Raw genomic sequence first — 16,718 nt, 5'->3', positions numbered from 1 at the left:
GATTTCAATAGTGAATGTAATCATAGCGTTGATAACGCTCTCCGTGAATTTAATCACAGTGCCTGATGCACTCTCGTGAATTTAATCACAGTGCCGATGCACTCTCGTGAATTTAATCACAGTGCCTAATGCACTCTCATGAATTTAATCACAGTGCCTGATGCACTCTCGTGAATTTAATCACATGCCAAGTCAGATCCATGCTCTAACCGCAGCTACCATCACATATGAGTCAGTTTATTCGAGCATTATTTTTTCAAATTATCAACCAAAACCGTTGACTACACAATCTAACTAGAGTTTCCAACAGAAACAAGGCTATGATTCAGTGTTTGATATCGAAAGAAAAACTATGATTTTTTTCCCCACTGCTTACCATTCTTTTATCGGTGTTTGTTGTAGTCAGTGTATGCAAGTTTTCAAAATCTGCTCAAATTCGGCTCATTTCCAAAGTAATTCTTTTTTTTCTGCATGACCAACAAATTCGAGTACATTCCAACCAATACTATTCAGCTATTCCAGCACTAACACAAGTTTGGCAATGGAAATGAATCATTGACAATTATAAAGTCTCACACATCCATCGCTCAGCTGTTCAACATGAATGGTGTGAATGGAACAAGACCATCTCTAATTGGACATTATTAAATAAAATTCTAATAAGACTACACGAGATAGTCATATCATTTCTTTTTATTTCACTGTTGAATAGTAATGAGAACTGGTCGTTGAGAAAATTAAAGTTACATACCTTAGTTGTCCGTTAGCATCAGTTAAAATACCTTACCCCTCTCCTAACGCATCAAAATTTGCAGTCAAGACATCCTTTGCGGGCTTACTCCAATTTCAACGCAACGCCAGATGGAAGAATTCCAGCTAGTAGTCTTCTCTACATTAACACTAACACACATGAATAACATTTCTCTAATCACACGTATGGGTACATCTTTTGCATTTCTTCCGACACTGGGGTATCGGGGTCTATCTCTCACTTTCTCTAGTTTCTTCTATCAACACCACCACTGTTTACCACCATTTTATTATGGCGTGTTCTTTCCACGCAAGCAGCAAGATGACCTTGAACCATTCTTATACAGATTCACATTTAATAAATTTTGCCTCATGCAAAACACTTATTTTTTTTTTTTTACCGTTGCATTAAAGATCACGAAATTAACATAAACGTAGTACATTCATTAATTAATTTTTTCCATCACCATTTTTTTTCTGACCGATTCCAAGATGGCGGACTACGGCGTATTTGATTGCGATTTGAAGCGAATCACTTTTCTAAGCTATATCACACATTTCATATTCCACTGAAATAATCACCTGCTATTCTTGAAATAATTACCACTTTAGAACATTGAAATTTAAATTCACAAAATTATATCCGCAAAACTTCCACTTTTTTTTTTTTTCCTCGTCGCCACGTGTGATGCCGAGTATGTACGTCCAATGTAGCAAAGTCCGTACAATGGAATGACGAGTGGCCCATTGGATGGTAGCTATATTCTCCCCATAGAGAGTGACGACACTCACACTAGTATAATGCGTGCAGTATATATAAAGACTCAGATTATAGATCACCACAGGGCCTAACTATAAGGAACAACTTTGTAGAAGGGACTTTTAGTCTAAAGTTTCAATTTCAGGCTCAAAACATATCATTCCACCTAAATCTGCATTCTGGACCACTGTGCAATGTACCCATTTTTTGGTGACAAAATTTAAAATTTGATGCTTCTACACTTCAATATAATCCTTTTCGTTTATGACCTGACGAGATAGTGTGATATTAGTTGATTTGGGTCTTTAAAAATACAGTTTTCAGATTGGTGGACAACGATACCAGAGCGAGTTGAGCATATTGGGGCGTAATGAGCATATCTAGTAAAACGGGTAATGATGGTAATAATATTAAACGTGATTTAACGATTAGTAAGCAATTAATAAACCTATGAGGAAGGATGTATCAACAATCAATACGAAACTAACGATTTTAAATTGGCTCACCACTTTAGTAGCCTATTGGTCCCAAGCAAACGATTAACGTACCCTATTCTAGTTGAAATTCTATTACTACACTATGTTTGTTTTGATTCGCTATGAAAGTTTGACAGATAACATCAGGGGTGTGTGGATTCATGCAGAACATGCAGGGGTGAGTGAAATAGCTTGGGACTGCTTGGGACCGTTGTTCTGGTACTGAGTGAGCCAAAAATAATAATGATTTTCTTCGGGACCCAGTGGTCTTAGAGTTACCTCTATGGATGTATCGTTTTAGTTTTGACTACAAAAAAGAAAATGATTATAGTCTTTTGAATTCAATTAGGGCAATCAACACCGCTAAAATCAAGAAAAAAAAAACAGGTCGAAATTGTACTGGTTCCTGCAACCCTTTCTTTCATTGGAGTAGATGGAACAACTACCGGAGGAATGCAAAGTGGATCTTGCAACAAATGTGTACCATTTTTTGTATGTGCCCATTTCGCCCCGTCTAGAACAATTATTCTTAACTCTTAACATAATTCGCAACAGGTTTGTTGGTCAGATATTTGAAAAATAAGTAAACATTGGAAGCCAGAAATTATTTAGTAGTTGTCAAATATTATAATATTTCATAGTCACACGAACAGCGGAAAACAATTAAACTTTTGAGGTTTAAAAGCGACGAGAATTCTCATATTTTGAAAATTGTTTTGTTGAATCATACATTAGCTAGCGGTGTAATATTTTTCTCAAATAATGTATAATATTGGAGAAAAATATCTGCTCAAATCACCCTGTAAGCTCATTATGCCTCATTATTGTTTCTAGCGATATTCGGTTGGAAAACAAGCACTTTAAAGAAATCATATACACCGCCGGGATCGAGACCTAGTAACAACAAGTTGAACGGTTTCTTAATCGTAATTGTTTAGTGAAATAAGGAGTTCGGTGGCCTAGTAGCGACCGATTTTCCTTATTGAGCAGAAGACCGTGTGTTCAAACCCAAGCTCCTTCGCGATATTGAATCGTTAGGATATCAATTCAGCATATCGTTTACCAAAACTAATCCTGCTGCAATTCCTCAAGAAGACTGGCAACTTTGCCAGAATCCGACAGATACAAAAAAGCTACGTATGAGTGAAAGTGGAAGCAACGCATAGAAAAATGGGCAAATACACAAACCTTTCTTCTGAGGATGTAATCTTTGCTATCAAATTCGTTCGAAGCATTCCCTAATAAACGAGCACCATACATGAACGATACCACAAATCGTGCCACCGTACCGCATATTGTTGGGATGATAACCCGAATAGGTTGTTAGGCACTCCTTATGGTTATCGTTTATGCGGGTTTACTTTTGAGCGGCAGATGATGCGATTGTACCTGTCTCATAGCGTTCGTATGAGAAAATGGAAGAGTTGCCAGTCTTCTTGATTTGTTGTCTTCGCTTTTATCCAACATCCCAGTGATTTCTCGTGAAAGTGCAGAGGTTGGCTTTTATTAAAGCGAGTATTACATTATTTCAAATATTTACATGGAAATTTCACTTCGGTGGCCATTTTCTCAATGCCTACTTTTTTCCATATGGAACTAATATGCAATTATAGGCATTATACATCATGCATCAGAAGTTTGGGAGTATTTATAAAAATATTCGTATCGGCATCCTCTGCTAGCACAGACAACCAGACATATCTCTTTGAACAAGTATTCTATCAAAACATTAAATCGTTAAATACATGAACGATGATCCATCATGAAGAGCTACGTCTATTTGTCTGTGCTGCTATTTTTATTTTATTTTTCCTTGATTTGTTTCCCGTTGATCTTGTTTTCTGTACTGAGTACCAATGCCAGGAAGGCAGCTCCCACATCCGGACCCTACCTATCGACCCATTAACTCATGGACTGGGGATCAACGGCTTTACTTCCCTGCGTGATCAGAGATGTTATGCTTCAGAAAATCTCGGTGGCGCCGACTGGGATTGAACCCAGGCCTTTTGGAGTGAGATGCAATCACGCTTACCACTACACCATCGGCGCCGCTATGTGCTGCTATTATACCAAACAGCACTATATTGTTATCGTTTGGGTAGTTTACCCTATATCACCAGCACTGAGCAATGAGAGTGAGTGTAGGTATCGGCAATCCATACTGCTATTAAGTATGAACCTGGGAGGGAGAAACAGACTCGGAAAATGTGAATGTCAAGTGAAGCCAGAAATGAGCTGTCACAAACTGTCAGTGGGAGCCAGCAGTACAAAACATCAATCAATGGGAAGTATTGATATCGAATACAAAATATTTTCTTGCTTGAAAACAATTTGCACTGCAAAATTTTCGGTTCTTCAGTTCAGGAATCGATATGTAATTTAGCTTAAAGAACGTTCAGACTATAGAGTTATTACATGTTATAGCGCTATCTTGAAGATGGTTTCTGTGTTGCAATTATTTGACAACCGTTATAACATGTTATAACTGCTCAGTCTGGACAGCGTTTAAATTGTAGTGTATCAAGCATGTTATATCGTAAATTTGATAGTTTTTCTCAAAATGGAGGGGGTTGTAGAGATATTCAGGTACGGTTACTCTAAACTTTCGGGTTCGTGTCGGGTACGAGTATACGAAGAAAATATTTTTGAGTTCGGGTAAGGGGTATATTTGGGTACGGGTAGCATCGAGGGGCACGCAAAAACTTCAACTCCGGCACAGGAAGCAGCCGTAATTAAATTAATTCCATTCATTACAGGGGTCAGGTCGGGTTCGGGTTCTTGAAATTTTTATGAATTGGTTACGGGTTTGGTTCGGGTATTCAAATGTCTATATCCGACCATCTTTATGGGATTGTTTGTTAATGTGCTCAGACGTGGTCAAAACATCATATTCTGGCTCTGGGATTCCCACATCATTCCGGAACATGATATTACCTACGCGTTTATTATTATACCTGAGCAACTTGAATGAATTTTCATTCTCACTAGCTCTAATCCTTGAGCTCGAAGGAGTTTCTTCGTTACACGCTGTACCACAGACCGGTTCACCTTGTGGTTCGAACTTTTCCTCCAAATCTAGATCGTTCCTGGCGACTTCCGGGTCTGAATCCTCTTCAGTGTTCTGTTCATCTTTTTCATCTCCAATAGCAACCCATTCAGGCACCACAGCAGCAAAGTTCGCGTAGTTATGATCCAGAAGAGCCGGCGAAGAGTAGAGGGGACGGGATTTATAAAAGTTCAACAACCGATCGCTCTCTTCCGGTTCGTCTTCAGGAGGTAGCAAGAAAGCTTCAATCGACGGAACGGCATCTTTATTTTCGTTTTCTTCCCATTTTTATCGACGCGGAAGCAGTCCTCTAAGAGATGGGCCTGCAAATAATTAAAAAAGATCATAGCAACATTGATAAAATGCAAAACACTTGTACCGTCAACACTTACGCTACAGACTCGCGAGCTTGGTTTAATTTCGCCGGTTCCGGAATCCATCCGACAGAACTTAATCCATTGGGATCTTGTGATATAATCAGTAGGAAAGCGCAAAACACCCAATCCAGGATAATTCCTGCTGTTCCGGCCGCAGTATTTCACCTGACACTTCATTTTGGCTGATTCACTACGAGTCTCTACAAGTGATTTTTCAACTCCAACTTTCCACAAGCATTAAGTCATCCGACGGTAACACGTAAACAGCAGAGACACGAAAAACCGAAACCCCTCATTATGGGAACAAATTACTTGATAATTTTTATTTGCCAAGAATTATCTTGCGCAATATTGTGATTGATTTATTAGATTTTGTGTGTAGTATTTGCTTCTCCCTCCCAGGTATGAACGAGCAAGGCCGACTGTTGCTAGCAATATGTATTGAGTTATCTATAATATTAATCTATTTATTTAACGGTTATGCCGAAAATTATTGTTTGTTTATTTAATGTTCTATGTTATAAAACTTAATTTATTAAAAACAAATGAAAATATATAAAGAAATAGCAGAACAGATTAAAAATACCACTCCAAAGAAACGGTCAAATTAAAATTATCAGAACACAATTTGTTAAACATAAAGTACACTTCCCATACAGACACCACAACCAGGATCGGTTCACAGAAGAGGGAAATAAATGAAAAGTATGACGGGTGGAAACAGGTAGTATGGTCAAATAGGAGGTTACTACTGGGTCAGATCGAATGGGCAAGTTCTTTTCCACTTCAGCTCTTCTCGAAGGAGGTTTGGATCATAGTTCACAGACTAGTATCGATATATTTACAGACAAAGTCCAAGTGTTCAAACATTTCAAGTCGAAGTGACTTTCCAGTTAAATAAAGTGGAAATAAAAACCTCAGGAACGCGTTAATCAAAGAATCAGGACCCATTGTCCTTAGTTTGAGTCTCCGCTGTCTAAACTAGCAGATCATCCACCGGGTCATCCGCCCAGCGATCCACGATCCAGCACGCCGGCCGGCCATTCACACACCCACACACACACACACACACACACCCTATTATACGTAAGTAACGTGATATCCTAAATAAAAAGTGCCTAAAAGAAGACCGAGTAGAAGGTTATTTGCGCCCTGATCAGCCTCACCATCTCACTCTTTGTCGAGATACGACCGGGGGAAGAGTCGTGAGCTAAGCCAACAAAAGAGGCTGGTGGAAAGCCCACCCCGTTGGTCCCCGTGGCTCTAGACCAGGGACCTGGGGGATTGCCATAATAGAGAGCTCTGCTCCCACAGAAGTAACAATATGTAGATCGAATGAGCCTGTGACCTGTGACCATACATGACTGTATTTACTAACGTTGTACTCCTTTATGCTAGTACGTCGTTGGTGGTACTAGATTAAAGAAGTTACATGTTAGTGCAATCATGTCTGTAACAGGTAATACGTCTTCTTCTTCTTATTCGCATCTCAAGCTTATTTGTAAATTAATTGTATATTAGCTTATTGCGTGCTCTCAACTTAGTGTTCTAGATGTACTTCCACAGTTATTAATTGAGAGCCGAAAAATTCCTAAGCCGGACCGAGAATCGAACCCAGCCACCTCCAGCATTGTCTTGCTTTGTAGCAGCGCCTTTACTGACTGAGCTAAGGGAGGCCCCCCACAGGTAGTAGGTAGTCAGTATTCAAAAGTTGACCCACCCTAATAAACACTCCGTGACCGTGACGGATAGCTGAACAGTACTTAACGTGTCATAATACACTGACTGTCACATCGTGTGCCTCTCACGTTGCACGTAGCTACAGTTTTATGATGATTAGGCAGTTTGAGTGACACGTTTAAAAACCGTATATTTTTTTTCTTTTCCTAATGGGCACAATTTCAAGGAACGTCTCGCAACATTATCTATACTGTGAACGACACCGAATGTTGCTATTATTTTAGACACTTTTAAACGCGTAAAACTAATCACAGTTTGTTTTATATTTACAATAATATAACGAGGAATAAAAGTTCTAATTTTGGTTCCAATCACGATTGAGGTAACCAGAGTTACCCTTTATTTAGGTTTAGCATAGTTTTAGCATAGTGTGTAGTTTTAGTGCCAACCAGTGCTATTTGTCATTGTATTTAAATACTTCACAAAAGTGTTTTTGCAGTCACTGGAAGAATTGATTCTCAAAAAAACCTTCGATAAAATCTCATTCATTTTTCGTTAATGACAAAGATTCACCTGATAACAATAAGTGTAATTTCATGCATTCTCCTTCACATTATTGCCCAGACAACCAGAATGCACGTATATTCAAAGTCGTTTTCGTGATATACAAACATATATACAAACAAATAAGTCGTATAGAATGCAAAGAAATGGCTTATACGTACAAAAGTGGAGGCCATATAGGTGCATATTTTCGTTTAATTTTAAACGAGTTGATTTAACATCATATACGATTTAATCTGCAATAACAAATTAATTTTGAAAAGTCTTACGATGTAATACGATTTAATTTGTGATACAGTACGGCGGAAAAATGAGTCATCGCATATAAGTCGGAAATTTGCATTCTATACGATTCAACACAAACATAATGCGAGGTATGCCATTCTTATATGCGATTTTGACTTAAACTGCAAACACGACGTAGATGCTTGTTCACTCTAACGGCTCCATGGAATTGTTTTGCTTAATTTATATGATTTCGTTACAAATTTAACTAATAACAAAAACTGCACATGTTTATCACTGACAGCATTTTCTCTGAAAATTGACATGATTTCCTCTGAAGATCAATCAATACTTGAAGTTAATCAATACTTTAACTAATCATGTTTGTACTACTTCTTGCGTGAAGTTAACGATATAAAACAATATTATAAATAAAAAGCTTGCTGGTATACACACTTAGAAATTAGCGCCGACTTCGGTAATTTTTACCGAAATCTGAACAACTGAACTGTTCGGTAAAATTTATGCAATTTAATTCAATTGCTTTTCAGTTACTTTGAAACTAAATCTACACTAAAATGACAAGATTTGATCGTTTAAACAAGGTTGAACATGTTTTGAAATTATTTTTTTTAATTCAATGGACTTAAAAATGAAGGTCAAAGTTTTACCGAACGTTCAGCTGTTCTGATTTCGGTAAAATTTACCGAACACGAAAACAAAATCTTAGTGTGTAGTCGAAGGCGTAGACAGAACACGAAAGATGATAGGAAATGCAACTAACATTGAATGTAATGAATTTTTGGTTTGCGTGCACTTACAGTGTATCTCAAAATTGATCGTACAGATGACATTACATTTTAGAAAAAAAACAGCTGCAAAAGCCCGATTTAAAGAGATACGTTTCTGAATTTTTAGGTGCTGACTCATCATACATTTATCAATTATTGGTACAGTATTGGGCTTATTTGGTTGCGTTTATTAAAAGTAAGAGCTATATGAGAAAAACGCACGGATATTTCTTGAGGTCTGTCCAATGGTGAGACATGATATTTTTATTCTATTCCTCTATGGTACAACCATAGTGGTAACTCTAATACCAGAATGCCCAAAAAAAACATGCGCAACTTTTTGGCTCAGCTCTGGTACTCTCTTCGATCCGAAGCTAATCGATGCACCCCTCAAAACATACGAAAATCCAGACTAGAATGGAGTACGTTAATCGATTTGCTTGGGACTAATAGCAACAATCAATACGAAACTAACGATTTTAAATTTGCTCACCACTTTAGTAGCCTATTGGTCCCAAGCAAACGATTAACGTACCCTATTCTAGTTGAAATTCTATCACTGCACTATGTTTGTTTTGATTCGCTATGAAAGTTTGACAGATAACATCAGGGGTGTGTGGATTCATGCAGAACATGCAGGGGTGAGTGAAATAGCTTGGGACTGCTTGGGACCGTTGTTCTGGTACTGAGTGAGCCAAAAATAATAATGATTTTCTTCGGGACCCAGTGGTCTTAGAGTTACCTCTATGCTAATAGGCTAGTCAAGTAGTGAGCCAATTTAAAATCGTTAGTTTCCACCGGTTGGTAGAACGGTACTACAATCATTTTGTATTAAGAACAGCTGTGTATTGCGTAGTATAGGTACTGTTGCTGGCTTCGGCAAAACTTTTACATATTATCGTCAGGTTATAAATAAATTCCTTTGAGTGCTGAGTTTTGGCCAAACGATGCACATATCGAGTCTGGTACATTTGACATAAGGACGTTTGGCATAATTTGGGATAATCGTTCCAAATTGCAGGACTAAAAGTTAATTTGCTATCACAGATTACTCCTTATCGTTCTTTTGCAAGGAATTGATGTTTTAATGACTTGTGAAAATATATTTCCTTCTTCGAATGTTTTATAAAGAAGGGAGTATTCCCTTCTTTGAATATTTCAATAAATCAATATTTCATAAAGAAGATAATGTTCCGTACTCCGAATATGTAAGAAGTAGCTTTGGCTAATTGTTGCAGCAGATGTTTCCTTCTTTCAAACATGAGCAGTTCGTCCTTAAACTTCCCATAAAAAGCATAACTGTCTCATATTAAACAAACAGTTTTGATTTTGCAAAAATAGTTTTGATTTTGTGAAAGAACGAGCAGCTGTTAAAAGAAGGAATAATCATAGATTGTAAAGAAACTCTGTGCTTCAAAAATATGTGGAATCATAGCGATTCTGCCAAGTACAGGGTTGTTACAAGATTTTCTAAATTTGATCCACGAAATCCGCGATTTCTCAAAAGAAATTCGTGACTTCAAATACAGGGTGGCAAGTGAATTTCCATTTTGAAATTCCTGGTTTTTTTCCTGGGTTTTCTGGTCAATGATTTAAAATTTCCTGGTATTAAAAACCATGTATTTAAAAAACAATAGTTAATAAAAAAATAAAGTGAATCCTTGTACCATCATTCTTCGCGCAATGCGGAATTTCACAAACCAAAATAGGTATTAAGGTTCTTGTGAATGCCCGTGAAATCTTCATCTGATTGTTTGCTGTTAAGAAGCTAGTATGGAGCCGCGCTACTTTGTCGTATCATGGCGCCTATTTCCGTTCTATGTGTTAAAATTATAATAGCAAAGCGTTTTCACTCATGTTTTTGCAAAAGTTTATCGCAAGGTGAAATTGCGAAGTGTGATATGAATGAGGACTCTTTGCTTCCAACAATTTTACAGATTTCCAGTTTGTTTAAATTTTCCGCAAATTGTCAACGATTAAGGATCTTATTTAGCGGAATTTTGATTACAACATGATTTCAAAATCATATGATTAAAAGATTTCATAAACAACGCTGGTTTAATAACTCTTATTATTAAAAAGACTGACTGCTGAAGTTCATAGAAACTCCCGAAAGTTCGTAGAACTTCCCTGAAGCGTTAAGGTCTTTCCTAAAGGGTTCATTGAAGTTTGTATTGCCTGAATTTCATGGGACTTCCCCGAAGTTCGAAGGACTTTTTTAAGATCTTAGGACTTCCCTGAAGTTCAGAGTTTTTTGAAATTCATAGGAATTTCTTAAATACCGTAGAAGTACCACGAAGTTCGTAGAAATTCTCAGAAGATCGTAAGACTTCCTTCAAGTTCGAAGAACTTTCTCGAAGATCTGAGGACTTCCCTGAAGTTTGAAGGACTTAACTGAATATATGAGGACCCTAAATTTAGAAGAGCTTCCCTGAAGGCTTTAAATATCGAAGGGTTTTCCAAAAGTTTGTGGGTCTTTCCTTAATTTCTTGGAAATTCCCTGAAGTTTGGAGAGCTCCCATGAATTTCGTAGGACTACCTGTAGTTCAATCGACTTCTCGAAAGAACTAGGAACTTTTTTGAGCTTGGAGAACTATGTTAAGTTCAGAGGACTTACCAAGAGTATTGAAGACTTCTCTGAAGCTCGGAAAAAATCCATGAGTGTCATAGGATTATCCTTAAGTTTTAAGCAATGCCTAAATGTCGTAGAAGTTACATTAAATCTGTAGAAAATTCTGTAAAATTCGTAGTTATTCCCCAAAGATTACAGGACTTCCCTGAAGTTCGTAAGACTTCTCTGAAATTTGTAGAACTTCTCTGAAGGTTCGGAGAGATTTCCTGACCGTCGTAGTTCACAGGATTTTCCTGAAACTTGTAAGACTTTTCAGAATTTTGTAGAACTTGCATGTAGTTCGAATAAAACTTAAAACCTATTTAAATTATACAAACAAGATTATTTTCCTGGTGGACTTATGTAATTCCTGGTTTTTTCCCGGTTTTTCCTGGTGAAAATAAATTCCCGACTTTTTCCCGGTTTTCCTGGTTTTCCTGCTTCACTTGCCACCCTGCAAATATTAATCCGCGACAAAAAAAAAACTGTTTTCATTACCTAAAAATACCATTTGTAAACTATTACATGGCATTTCAAGCTTATTGCTTATAGTATATTAGATTTTTGCCAGCTCTCAACTTAGTGTCCTTTGAAGTACTTTCACATTTTAATTGAGAGCTTTCTATACCTGTACCATCCTATGCCAAAGAAAGTAGAGAAATGTTCCAACCCGAAATAGACCGGACGGGAAACGAACTCAGTCGCCTCCAGCATGGACTTGCTTTGCAGCTGCGCCTCTACCGACTGAGCTAAAGGAGTATCGTTTGTAACCTTTGAAAAAATAAAATTAAAAATAACAATGTATAACATCTTCAGTTATTTATATATAGTATACATTCTGAGTAATTAGTGAACATAATAAAACACCCTTACATTATGAGATTCTTTAATACCGGCCTAGATTTGATGAAACATTATTAAAATGTGTGCATTTTCATTTTAAATGCAAATTTTCTTGAAAATTAACCTGACGTATTTTGCTGTCCTAAATGTTGTAGTTGATTTGGCTCTAGTTTTCTCAATTTTTTACCGATTCAGACCAAACACCCTGCACATAATCGAGAAATTACCAGAGTTTCATAAATCATACTTGTAGGTCACGTCGCGGTTCTGTATTTACACGGATATTCCTTGGGGTCTGTCCAATAGTGAGACATTTTCATGATTTTTTTTTATTCTAGCACTTTTTCGTTATCAAATCATAATTGGATCATGCACGACTTATTACAGTACTTGTTCGCTAACTGGGCTAAAAGCACAGGCCAGTTAGCGAATTCCACTCGCTACACAGAAAAACAAAGTTGTTGAATATTACATCCAAACTGCTGCAACCAGGTCAATCCATCGGTTGTGTAATATAACGTTGTACGATGTACATCGATTTTGCGAACAAAATTACATCCATTGATGTAATATTGTACCTGCTTTTTGCTATTACATCATTATTTCATACATCAGCTTGAATTACATTGATCGATATTACATTTTATTTTGCTGTGTAACTGGGCTGGCTTGTCAAACGTCAAAAAACACAGAGGGGAGCTTCAATGGATTGTTTGATCAACGCTTAAAACAATTGATACAGTGTACAGTTTGTTATTGTTATGAAATTGCTGTGAAACATTCCATCTTACTAGTTTAGAAAGGTTCAATAATTTTGCTCATAACGCTTTTAAGGCTTGATTTCAGTGTGAAATGAAAATAATTTCAAATTTATTTATATTATCACTTAATATTCCATTCGAATGCCCCTCAGCAATTATGACAACTAAATGTCAAACTAAATGTGACGTCTATTTTTGACGTATAACTGCTTTTTAACTGTACTGTACTATGTATACCGGAAATTATAGGTTTCCAAATCATCCAGGACATCAGTTGATTTGTTCTACTAGATCAACCAAGACTGCAATAATGTCTGTAGTATCGAAAAATATCCAATCAGATTCAAAGTGTCTATGTGGATTATGCATGATCTATTTACGAGTAATCTAGATGTTCAAGGTTCTTCAAATAATTTGATCTACTAGATCAACTGAGATTGGGACAATCACCCCTATTCTGTATTTCGTTTCGAACGAAATTCTCATACAAAAAAAATATTTTTTTGTATGAGAATTTCGTTTGAAACGAAATACAGAATAGGGGTGAATGTCTTTAGTATCGAAATATTTCCAGACAGATGCACAGTGTCTATGTGGATCATGTATGAGCTATTGTCATGTATTCCAGATATTTTAAGATCTCCAAATCGTTCTGGAGTTCAGATGATTTATTCTACTAGATCAACCATGACTGGGATAAAGTATGTAGTATCGAAACATATCCAAACAGATTCATAGTGTCTATATGGATAATGTTTAATTATTTCCACGTATACCAGACGATCTAGGTTCTCCAAATCGTCCTGCAGTTCAGATTATCTGTTTTACTAGATCAACACAGACTGGGATAATATTGGTAGTATCGAAATATCGATTTGGAAATCCTAGAACATTTGGCATACACGGAAATAGGTTGGCATGATCCACATAGACACTGCAAATTTGTTTGAGCATATTTCGATACTACAGACTTTGAATTAGTCTTGGATGATCTAGTAGAAAAATAATCTGATCTCCAGAATGATTTCAGAACCTATAACATCTTGTATACGTAGCAATAGCTCGGACACGATTCACATAGACACTTTGAATCTGTTTGGACATATTTCGTAGTGTCTAAGACATTATTGCAGTCCTGGTTAATATTGTAGAACAAATCAACTGAACTCCATGACGATTTAAAGAACCTAAAATATCCGGTATACATGGCAAATATTCGCATATATACGATTCGTTTATGATTTGATAACGAAAAATATTATGTTCATATTAGAAATATGAAAAAAAAATGAAAATGTCTCACATTGGACAGACCCCAGGAATTGAGATCATTTCTCGATTATTTGCAGGGTGTTTGGTTTGAACCGGTAAAAAATTAAGAGCTAAATGAACAACAAAATGTATGACAGCAAAATAATCCGGGACGGAAAGATTACAAAGAATTCCACAATTTTTGTGACAGCACATCAGTCCCTTCGCGATTTTCACGGCATCATTTAATGTTTCCGCGATTTTCGCGACTGAAAGTTCAAATCCGCGACAAATCCACAAAAATCGCGAAATCCGCGCCTGTTGTAACAGCTCTGCAAGTAGTGTCCATTATGCCAAACGTGCCAAACCAGCACCTACCAATGGCGCATCTTCTTCCAAAAAAATAGCGATCAATGATTTCATTTACCCCTTGACGACACAGCATCTTCTCCTCTTATATTGACTTTCATTGCGTTTGCCACACCCGGCATATCAATTTGTCCTACGTATCTACAATTTAAATATTTAAAAAAAAAACATGATTGAAGCTTCAATGAGGTCAACAATCTACCGACTGACGATATGGCAACAAGGATCATTAAAATACTAACATAGGTACATGTTGATCATCACAAACACATCATCCATCATATACCATCAGATGTTGGTACAATTTAGTGGTGTGAGTTCTTTGCAACTTCACATCATCTCTTTGCCTTGCCTGCTATGGAAGGTAATTGCGAGATATGTTATCATGGGATAATGCATGGTCAAACCATTTATATTGAGGGGCCTGTTATCATATATGGAACATAACTACGATGCGAAAATACAACCAGAAGTTGATGTATGAACATGAGATAGACATAATGCAACAAGCATTTCTCTTGCTGGTCGTAGATGTAGTTGGTTTCAAACTTTGACTAACTAGGTAGATGATTGATGGTAACTTACCCTTGAATGTCAATTAGCTGGTCGATGGAAGAACCAAATAATCTAACGGGTCTGAAGGCCGAAATTAAATCGCAAAACGACGACACTCGATCGAAGTTGGACCACGTTTTTCAAAGCGGTCTCCACACTCACTTATTCATACTTTCACTTGGTGAGCAATCGACAATGCTGCCCACAGGGAATCGACTACGAGAAAACCGGAACACGCCGCTTTATGTCTGACTCGAACTCGACAGAGATACTGCACACAATGATTTTTCGCCTGCCTGCTGTGTACTCCAAATGGCGACCTCAACCGAAAACGGATAGAAACGAAAAAATAACACGAAACAAAAAACGTATCACACCTTGTGAAAACGCGACATGGAAACCATCGTCACACTGACGGTCGATTAATCGATCGGAGGAACTGACTAGGTGGATCCAGCTTGGGTCAACACTAGAGGTGGGATGTCACAGAGACGGATCGAAATACGACGGATCGTTTCTTTTACGTACCGGAAAACGGTTCGAGCGATATATTGAACGCGAAATTCAACTCACAAAAAATAAAACATGTACAGAAAAACTATATCAAAAATCACCAGAAACACGATTGGTACTCCCGAGTCGTACAACAACGAATCGATGAATGAAATCTGCTGCCAGATAGAGTGTTTGGGACGTGAGCGCGAGCGACGAGAGACTCTCCTTCTCCGTTGGTAGGCTGCTGCCGTGCCATGATGCCGGACGTCGTAAAGATAGCACAACCACACGTTTACTGTAGTATAAATACAAAATCCATTTTTACTGTTATCACCACACTCGTTCGACAGGAATGGATGGATAATAAATCCACCCAAGGATCCTCCTAACGCATCTATACCAAGCATAATCAGAAGAAAAATCAGAAAGCATCACAGTGAGCTTGTTCGAGGTCTTCCATAGAAATTTGAAAATTGGTAGGATTTTTTAGATATACAATAATGTCAGCCCCACTTTTGAAAATCGTTTCTAATGTTCTACTAAACCCATGCGCTTTTTCTAAGCTCTTATTGCACTAAAGTATAGCTTAAATATACATCTTGAAGACGAATGAGAACGATTTGGAATAACGGTTAAGTAAAATTATTGAAACATAAAAATCTGATACGCGGAGGGGCTGACAAAATCGAGTCATTACTGTAATCGTATTTTCTTTTTAATTTTCTCCCTAATACTTTGTTTTGCCTTGTTCAGACTAGAGAGTTATAACATGTTATAGCGCTATCTTGATGGTGGTTTCTGTGTTGCAATTATTTGACAACCGTTATAAAATGTTATAACTCTGTATTGTGAACGTATTATAAAGCGCTGTCCAGACTGAGCAGTTATAACATGTTATAACGGTTGTCAAATAAATGCAACACAGAAACCACCGCTATCTTGAACGCTATAACATTTTATAACTCTGTAGCCTACCCGAGAAAAGTCGGTTAACAAAATGAAAGCAAATCGATATTAAAGTGTGCAGTTCCTATCATAATGAAAACTCATTTTGATTTCAAATGTTGCGACATAAGTCTGATATCATATTGTGCTTTCATTATGCAGTCAAGACTTTTTATATGAAAGCAACTTAACTTGAAGTTCTGCTGTTTACTTCTTGTT

At 37.2% G+C, this 16,718-nt stretch overlaps 1 protein-coding gene across 1 annotated transcript in view; it reads right to left on the bottom strand.

Annotated features, from left to right (window-relative positions):
* LOC135701819 (influenza virus NS1A-binding protein homolog) overlaps positions 1 to 15,719 on the bottom strand; it is a 102,292-nt gene extending 86,573 nt beyond the window's left edge. The window contains exon 1 of the mRNA XM_065222748.1: positions 15,090 to 15,719. The gene's annotated coding sequence lies outside the window, so the exon portion shown is untranslated. The remainder of the gene's footprint in view (positions 1 to 15,089) is intronic.
* Between the last annotated feature and the right edge of the window lie 999 nt (positions 15,720 to 16,718).

The sequence above is a fragment of the Ochlerotatus camptorhynchus genome, unplaced genomic scaffold (assembly GCF_037179485.1).
Source record: "Ochlerotatus camptorhynchus isolate MF236.1 unplaced genomic scaffold, CSIRO-AGI_Acam_v1.1 ptg000177l, whole genome shotgun sequence".
Taxonomy (NCBI): domain Eukaryota; kingdom Metazoa; phylum Arthropoda; class Insecta; order Diptera; family Culicidae; genus Ochlerotatus; species Ochlerotatus camptorhynchus.
Note: the sequence above shows the minus strand (reverse complement) of the source record. Positions and strands in the feature narration are given on the sequence as shown.